The sequence below is a fragment of the Lathyrus oleraceus genome, chromosome 1 (genome assembly GCF_024323335.1).
Source record: "Lathyrus oleraceus cultivar Zhongwan6 chromosome 1, CAAS_Psat_ZW6_1.0, whole genome shotgun sequence".
Taxonomy (NCBI): domain Eukaryota; kingdom Viridiplantae; phylum Streptophyta; class Magnoliopsida; order Fabales; family Fabaceae; genus Lathyrus; species Lathyrus oleraceus.
The window spans coordinates 100,661,949-100,670,951 of NC_066579.1; the positions used below are offsets into that span (position 1 = coordinate 100,661,949).

Below are 9,003 nucleotides of genomic sequence, written 5' to 3' on the forward strand. Positions count from 1 at the left end.
GTTATGTGATGCAAATGATGACAGGATGTCACATAGTCAGAATTCTGGCATTCGCTGGATAGACTGCATAATCTGTTTGTTGCAGGTTCAAAAGTTCGACATATGCACAAGAACACGAGTATGAAGAGTCTTAGTTTCCTGCAAGAAAGACCCATATCCCCTCACAAGTGTGTGCTATCTTTAAAGGGTGGTCCTAGAAGGTTCCTAGAGTCAATGACCCAATTTGAGATACCATTGTCTTGGACGAATGACTCGTCGGACAATGATGCTCCCAAAAGGATCTACTCTAGGTGTGACGTCTCGTGTCAACCATAATCATGGAATAACTCTACGGACGTCAAACATGACTTTAGTCACGTTACTATCCTGTGTGTATACTCAAGCTCGGGTATAGAGCTTCTCTCTCGTGTATCAACATCCCAACCCAAACAACAGCGCATACAGATATCCAGGATGCCAGAATGCATTAATAAAGTAAATAGCAAATAAAATAAAGCGAGTATGGTATAAAGATGAACACCTAGAAACTAGCGAGGAAACAAACTAAACTAGGCTCGACTCCTTCTAGCGACTAGGAAGTACTCCAAGTAGCGAAGTATCCCCAGCAGAGTCGCCAGCTGAAGCTAGCAGAAATATACCCGAACGTATCGCATGCTCGAACATACAACAGAGTCGCCATCGAACTTTATTTATCCCCAAAGGGAAGGGAAAACATCGGTAAAACCCAGGGGAAGAGATATACTGGGTAAGGAAGTCGGTTATGTAAGGGGAAGGTATTAGCACCCCAAACATCCATGGTACTCCATGGGAACCGTTTTGATTGTTCTCGCTCGAATAAGTGTTAACTAGAGATTACTCGCAAAAGAATAAGGGGAAGGAAAGAAATAGATTAAGTGCTCGGTGAGGATTGGGGCCCTCATGCCTATGTATCCTCATAATGCAATAAGGAATTCAGAGCTCCCTAGTTCAGAGAACTAATGGGGCAGGAGGTGGAAAGAAGTGTGATCAAAGGTATGGTCTGAACCAAAAGATAATATTGTTTGAACTCCAACAAGGGGTGAAAATGTGGACCCAAGAGTGAACAGGTTGTTTGAACCGACAAATGAGGGTGTATAGCACTTATAGCACTGTCTGGAACAACCGAAAAGAGGGGAATTAGGTGTTTGGGATAAGCGCCAAACAACTCTTGGTTCACAAGGAGGTACAAGATGGAGCACAAAGGGATATTGTATTTAGCTCAAAGATAACTGGTATATCACATGAAGTGAAAGAAGGTAGAGCATGAAGGTATCATGGGAATGAATGGAGTGAAGTGACTGAAGTCACATAATAGAGTATCTGGTAATGAGTGACTGGATAAGTATTGTTTGAAATCGAAAGGTGAAAGTGTATTGGAATCCATAAGAGAAGTGAGATTTCTACCATAGAGGAAAACCGCGTTAACCAATATGTGGACTAGCGGACCGCCACTGTAGGGTTTTAGCTAAAAAGAAGGAATTAAATGTTTGGGATTAGCGCCAAACAACTCTACGCATGAAATGTGGACTGTATCAAGTGTCCTAAAAGAATGTGTATGGAATACCAAAGAAGGTGTATTTCGATGTCAAAGAGACAGTATGTCACTGGATGAACGATTTATGATCGAAGGTAGATAGTGAATTATGAAAGATATGAATGGTGCCCTAAGGCGAAGGATGAATAATTAGAAGTATGCTCACCAAGGATTCGCATCCTCGTACCTACGTATTCTCATTGTGCAATGAGAAAGTCAGAGCATTCGTAGTTCGGAACTACGAGAATGGAAAGAGAGATTGGTAGTATGGAGTGCAAGGAGTAGTGTACCACTTGCTGGTGAATTGGCAATTCGAGATCAAATCAGGATAGTAACTTGGATCCAAGAGAAGGATAAACTCTTAATCGAAGAGCAAGGATGAAGTTAGCATTTGAGTTGAGAGCCAAACAAGGATGAGGTTAATGTTTGGGATAAGCGCCAAACAAAGGTGAAGTTAGTGTTTGGGATAAGTGCCAAACAAAGGTGAAGTTAGCGTGTGGGATAAGCGCCAAACAAGGATGAAGTTAGTGTTTGGGATAAGCGCCAAACAAAGATGAAGTTAGTGTTTGGGATAAGCGCCAAACAAACCTCGATTGAAGAGACGGGTTGTCCTTAGGACGTCCTAAAAGGAAGGACAAGGAGTCCAAGGAGAAGTAAGATTGATCTTGAAAAGATGGTATAGATTGCATGAATGGAGAGTGATCCATGGGATAGAGAAGATAAATTGATAAATAAGATAGAGCTCACCAAGAAACCGGGTTCTCCTGCCTACGGATCCTCATTGTGAAATGAGGAAATCAGAGCTTTCGTAGTTCAGCCCACTAGGGATGAAAAGAAATTGAATGGATGCAAGAGGAAATGGATGATTGAGATTGAATTGAATAGAATGATGAATTAAGTATGAGAATGAAGCGATAAGAGACTTGACAGTCAATTGATCACACTAAAGTCTATGAATAAGGGCGAACGCTTTGAATATTTAGGGCATACGCCCCATACGCAAAGTCGCTCTAGACAAGGGTAGGAGAGACTCCCTCTCATCATTTCTTATCACTTAAGACTTGAAAGGCATGATACTTATCTTGACTGACAAGTTGCTGGTGAAGAACCTTTGTTGTTGATCCTTGTGTTGATATTGAACTTGTGTGAAGACTTGGTAGTTTAATTGATTCATCTTGCACTAAAGTATATGAATAAGGGCGAACACTTTGAATATTTGGGGCATACGCCCCATACGCAAAGTCGCTCTAGACAAGGGTAGGAGAGACTCCCTCTCATCATTCCTTATTACTTAAGGCTCATTTCGTACAATTTGAATCGTTTTTACCAAGTGTTGACCTTTGAATTGTCTTGTATAATTCGCTGCTTGGTATGACTGGGGATGCCTTGATTGAAGATCTTGTCTCGAGGCCTTGAGCTCCACAGCGTGAAAGAAAAGTCCTACTAAGTGACCAAGGTGGTCACTCAATTAGATTGTGGGATTATATAAGTTCAAAGGATTTAACTAATCAAAATTGCTTTTGATCAATTTAATCGGGGGTTTTGTTTTAGTTTTGAAGGGAACTAATTTTTGGATCTAATTGAAGTTAGTCATTGTTAGAACTAACCTAAGGGATCATGTATTGAAATTGATTAAAATTCTATGTTAGAAGTCCTAAGGGAGCATGTCAAAATATTGATTAAAATCATTACTAAAATTCTATGTTAAGTCCTACAATGATTGCATTCTAACCCTAAGGATCAAAATCATTATGATTAACCTAATTCCTAATCCAACTAAATCACATTAATATCTAATTAAACCTATTTAAACAAACGATTCTATGTTAACGCCCAATTGACAATAAAGCCAAGAAAATCCTATTTCCTACCGAGATAAAAAATGATGTAAATTCTAATCAGAAAAACAAAGTTAATCAACAAAAATTAACTATGATTAGTGAATTAACTAAGAAATTTAATGGTGGACATGAGTATTGGGCCAGGGGTGAATTTTGAATAGGGTTGAAACAAGCAAAGGCTAGTTTGTTCGGGCCAAAGGCCCAAGCCTCACTAAGAATTCGTCCGGGTTTCAAGATCCCTACGAAATCTCCAAGAATTGGCCAGTCGAAATTCTCCACCGAAATTCCATGAACGGAGTGAGATGCACCTCACCGGAAGCTGACAGCGTCCTCCCCACGACTCTAAGCCAGTGCTTCTTCAAATCAAAACCCCACTCCGATCTAACGCTCAACATGAACCCTGCCGAACCACACACCCAAATTTAAAACTCAATGGCAACAAAAGCAAAACTACATCTTCCTCATTCGATCTCAAATCGGCACTGAGACAACAAACACGGCGCAAGAAATTCGGAATCGCTTCGATCTTGCACGAACAACCCAAAATTTGACGAAGATGAACGAATTCAGTTTTCTCCCTTCAATTCGAAAACGAAATTGACGTCGATTGCGTTTCGATCCTCTTCTTTGCTTATCACACTTCAATTCGCGACATTGTTGTTGTTTTAAGATGAAGGATGTTGGCGCTGCTCCTTTGTCGCGTGCGACAGCGTATTGAGATTGATACGAAGCCTTGCTCGTGTGCGCTTGCGATGGTTGTTGAAGCGAGGCAGGCGATGAAGACGTGTGAAGATTTTGTGGAGAGGAAGGTGACGAAGAAGATAGGAGATTGAAGTTTCTTGAAGGTTTTTCATAGTTACAAAAATGAAGAAGATTAGAAGATGGTGACAAAGCCGAAAGGGATTAAAGAATTCTAACAAAATGGAAGAGCACAGAATCATGAACAGGTCGGAGGAATTGTAGTTGGAAGATTCAAGCCATAATTCCGCTCCCTTCACATCAATAGAATGGACTCAAGGCCAAAACTTCAACCGATATCAAGAACAACATGGAAACGAGGCTAGCAATTCGCACAAGCAATGGAATGAAAACATGACGCCATGAGTTATGATAAATCGAAGTAACTTACTAGAATGAAGCGCCGCGGAGGTTCCGGTGTCGTCGATGTCGCTCATAGGTGAGTTTCTCTATGTGCTTTCTGCAATTTCCTCTTCTTCTTTCTTCTTCTTCTGAATTTGCGAACGATGAAAAGAGACTGGGGAGGCTTAGCTCAAGCAGAATTGAAGCTTCGATGTGAAGCTTCAATGGCTTCTTTAAAAGAGAAAAAGAGCTCTGGTGATGGCGAGGGAAAAGGTTGCAAGAGAGAGAGAGAGAGAGTGCAGGTTTATGCCAAAAAATGCCAAGGGCTCAAAATGTGAGTGATCAAGCCCTTAAATAGAGTTGAGGTTCGGGACTTGCTAGCTTCGTATATAGGAATTAGTTGAGGGTGGCTTGGAGTTAGTTAAACTCAAATCACTGAGTTAAATGGAAAAACTAAGTTAGTTATATTAGAGAAACTCGGTTAGTTATGTGTGTAGATGTTGGTTAGTGAGCGAGTGGGAACTTGACTGGCTACTGCAGGTTACTGTTAGATTAATGTCACATTGGAAGGGTTTTTATTGACTCGTTGTTTATGTTGCAGGTTAGGGACTTTGGCTTGGACTTATGAAAGGCTTTGGTGTGTAGAAACAAATGAGTACGTTAACTGTGAATCAAACTGGGTTCTTCTATATCAAGTTAGATGTTAGATTAAAGATTTGTAATGATAGTTAGCTTATGCAGGTGTTGCAGGACCCTGTGAAGCTATGTGAAACCGAGTCAAGCATTCCATCTTCCAAACACAAGGAAACGGGTCGCTTATACCATAACTTCACTGCACCCTTGGCCATCGGCGGAGGCTAGCCATAAACCTTTTGTGACTTGCTCCGGTGTCGGAGAGGAAGTTGTTAATGCCCGCTTGGATTAACTGAAAAACTGCTTCGGGTTTGTTGGAAGTCTTGTTCAACCGAAAACCGGTGTGGCGAAGAGATTCCATCAATGAGGTTTGTTAATCTACTAAGAAAACCTGTTTAATGACTATTATGTTATGGTTTTTTTTTTGCTTTCTGTTATGGTTTCTAAGTGAAAACCGTTGGTTGTAATGGACTGGTGATGTTAATTTGTTGGGAGATTGTTATTGCATTCCGTTACGGTCAATTCAGTTGGGTCGTGTACATGTGGTCATGGTAGTGTAGACTGGTATGGTGTAGAGTTCTCTAAAGTTAACTCTCGGCTTTGCTTGAATTTTCAGGAACAGCCCCGAGGCTAAAATGGAATGAAGATATTCAAGTTGTCTATGGCGAGCAACAAGATGCAGTGGCATAGCACCATTTCCACATTTTATATTCACAAATCTGGCAAATCCCCAAGAATCTGCAACAGGCGTGGAATGAGCAGCTGAACGAATAGCCTTTAGGCAATCTACATGGCCACAACACGCAGCATAGTTCAAGCAAGTTCTTCGACAAAATAGAATCAAACATCAATATATTAGCTCCAGCTTGAATAAGCTTTTCCATGCAACCGGTCTTTCCATGCATCACAACCAACTTTAACGACGCATGTTTGTGACGATTCAAGACATCAACTTTACCATTTTGCTCCAACAACATAGAAAACACCTCGATCCGACCATGAAGAGGAGACAAACTAGCTAAACCAATAGTTCTATCCAACACGTTCATAACATCATCAACCATAGCTTCAACAACATCCAACTCACCATTGGCAAATGAAAGTGATAATTTTTATTGTTTGTGGTGAATTGTGTCATGAATTGCCGTGAATTTGTTATGTTGTTGGTCTTTTGTTTAGTTGGTGAAACTATCTGTTGAGAATTATTGGCTTTGGTTGAAACTTTGTTGCATTTTGCAGGTTTATCCGAGGCTGTTAGAAGTTGTTCAGATGTGTCGTCTTCAGCACCAACAATTACCTTAACGGAATTCGTAGGACCATCTTCATTTCTATCTTGTAAATTCAATGCCAAGATTTTTGTCATACTCATTTTCGACCCTTACAACTCTCATTTTAGTTGCTTCTCTAGCTTGGCTTCTTTGTGGAAAGATAAGCAAGGGATGAATGCAAAGCACAGTCTGGAGGAATCACAGTCCTTTGGGAGTAATTCAGAGAGTGGCGAAGTTCCAATACAAGAAGGAAGTGGGAGATTTCCTAGAAGCAATCAAACACAATAGAGTATCAAGAGTAGGTTGAGCCATGCAGTGGAAGATTCAGCTGAGAAGTCAGGTAGAAAATATGGAACTTGTTGACCATGCAGTTGTCAGTATTTTCCATTTTCACTACAGTTATGGAGTGGTCAGCAGGGCAGAAGCCGTTGTAGGATCTGCTGCTGAAGCATCACCGCTGGTTGCCGTCATCGTTGTTTATCATCATGAAATTGCAGGTGGATCCTTCTGCATTTTGTTGTTGCATTTTGTCAAACACCAAGCCTTGTTTCTGCATGTTCTGCTATTGGTGTTTTGTACATGGCCATGAGGTACCGCAACTCAGACAATCCCTTCTATTCTCTGCATCAAGACCTGTAAGCGTCGTGCTGACGTTCTCCGCTCAGTATCACTCCATCTACAAAATTCTAGGAATAATTATAGGCGAGCCCAAATATACTGACCACCAACAGCGGCAATACAACACCAAAACTTCTGGGCGACAATGATTTCAGGTTCCTCCAGACCAGTTCTCACTTCAGCCCTTAATTCAACTGCACGTTCATCACTCTACCTTCAATTCATAAGAGCAATGCCATGAGTTGGTTTATCCACTCCAATTGAGAATCTCCAAATAAGGAACTCAAGGAAAGAATTAAGCTCAGCTTCATACTGAAATAGTATTCTTGGCTTCGTTAAGGTAAATACTTTGACCAACTAATCTTTCAACATGGCTGACATTTCAATGTCCACTCTTGCAACATCAACTTGGTTGACTCTTGTTATCGAGATTGGGATCATTGACCGGCGAGGGAGGGAAACGGAAGTCCAGTGAGGGAGCAAGTAGTGGGAAGTGAGAGTTCATGCTTTGTTTCTGGTTATTTGATGTCGTGCAGCTGCTGTTGAAGGATCGTGGCAAGTGATGCAGAGCCCTTCCTTGTGAGGTTTAGTTTCGACAAATGGTTTTGCAGGTTATCACGTCGTCATTATTGGCCTACTTGTATAGGGTTTATGCAGGACTACTTCATAGGCAAGATGTTGTTGTTTGTAATTTGATGATGGCTTGTTGGATGTTACAGGTTTATGCAACGCTGTTGTTGGTATGATGCGGGCATTTGAGGGGAAGCATGGGGCTCGAAATCATCACATGAACAATAATGGCATTACAGGGAGAGTTTGAACGCAAGGGAATGGAACAGTTGGCGCAACCGGGCTATGATGTACCATGGTTTGCGGGGCCGGAACATCAAGGTTTGATGTTAGGGTCGACGGATTACCGCTGCAGGTTTGGCTACTGGCGGATTGTTGCAGGTATGCTTGTACTGATTCAGTCTGAGAATGTTGGCGCGAGAATGTCGCGACACGACTCACTACCGCTGGAAAATGATAGTGAAGGCTAGGAGTGTCTCTCGAACCGGACACCGAAATTCATAAAGGGATTGATCCTCCTGATTAGGAAATAACCCCACTCGGTTCCGTCACTCTGGAGGTAACACCAAGTCACCATTGGATCCTTGTGTAACCGCTGATGTGCCTTATTGCAGTCCACCTGCACTATCTTCCATATATAGTTAGATGTCCCACTTGCAAGACTTCCAGGCTTCACAGAATCAAACGCTTACTTTGCTTGATGTCCACTTTTTGTTTACAACTTCTAACATGGTGTCTTCAAACAACTTTGCATCAGAATAGGCTGCCACTGAGTTACATTTGTCGGCTTTTATGGTGATGTGGCCTAAAATAAACATGTACATAGTTTGGCATTATGTCTTTAGTGTAATGAATCTTGTACTATATGTTTTAGATAGTGGAATTTGTAGTTCTCATCATTAAATCTGAATGGGATTTGGGATCCGTTGTAAGGAGATTGGATGGGTGTGATTTTGGAATTTGATTGGGATTGTAATGAATGGTGTAATTTTGTGTTACCTCTTTGGAATGATTGGAATTGGAATTTTGTTCATTTTGTAACTTTTCGGTTTGAAATATTTGGTTTGAGTCTAATGGTCATGGATGGGACAAAAGGCTATAATGGAAATTGGTTATAGAATAGTTTTGTATTAAAAATAACTAGTATTGTAAGTGGTCATTGAATAGTTTACGATCGTGTAATGAGCAAAGATGGTTTGAAAAGTTGTTTGAAAAATTTAAATTGAACATGGTATGTGGTTTAAAAGTGACTTTGGTTTCACGATTGATCATGATAGATCAAATAAAATTAAAGATTAGGAAAAAGTGTCGATTGACTCTGGTCAACTGGTTGACAAAAAAACAACAGTTGACCAAAAGTCACCTTAAGTAAAAGTGTGTATTTTCTTATGGACAATTGAATATGTGCCTCTTAAATACTCCATGCTAAGAATCAACTCAG

General features: G+C 40.8%; 1 pseudogene; it reads right to left on the reverse strand.

Annotated features, from left to right (window-relative positions):
• Window positions 1-6,974: 6,974 nt before the first annotated feature.
• Window positions 6,975-7,490, reverse strand: LOC127093839 (peroxisome biogenesis protein 2-like; annotated as a pseudogene).
• Between the last annotated feature and the right edge of the window lie 1,513 nt (window positions 7,491-9,003).